This window comes from Triticum dicoccoides, chromosome 5B (genome assembly GCF_002162155.2).
Source record: "Triticum dicoccoides isolate Atlit2015 ecotype Zavitan chromosome 5B, WEW_v2.0, whole genome shotgun sequence".
NCBI classification, from domain to species: domain Eukaryota; kingdom Viridiplantae; phylum Streptophyta; class Magnoliopsida; order Poales; family Poaceae; genus Triticum; species Triticum dicoccoides.
The window spans coordinates 111,555,713-111,556,181 of NC_041389.1; positions in this window are offsets into that span (position 1 = coordinate 111,555,713).

Below are 469 nucleotides of genomic sequence, written 5' to 3' on the forward strand. Positions count from 1 at the left end.
CAACGACACCTCCTCTTCCATCATTTTTTCACCATCTCCAATTGAGGAGCTTTATTAGATTTGCTTGGGTTTGTATGACAGGTTGACTGAAATCTTGAAGGACGTGCCATATACTTTAGTGCTTATATGTTTGTCTTAAATTCTTATGGCTTGATCTCTGCCCATAGGAATTTGACTATTGGTTTTGTTGTCTCTTAAAATGGATAATGGATAATGCAAATTTGGTGACTAAGCTTGGCGACAAGCTCCCCGTCTCTATTCTCGTGCACTTCTTGCTGCATGTATCCCCCGTCTCTATTCTTAGGAGACATGTTGAAGAGTGTCTTCCTCTCGTTGCTTCGCATGGCATGTCAAGAACTGGCAGCCAAGGATCTCCATGGAACTGAGTGGCATTTCTTGGTGATATTACAATTTGTGCACTCGGTTTGAAGCCCCTTTAAATTTTTAGCCATTGTGTTCTTATTGTTTT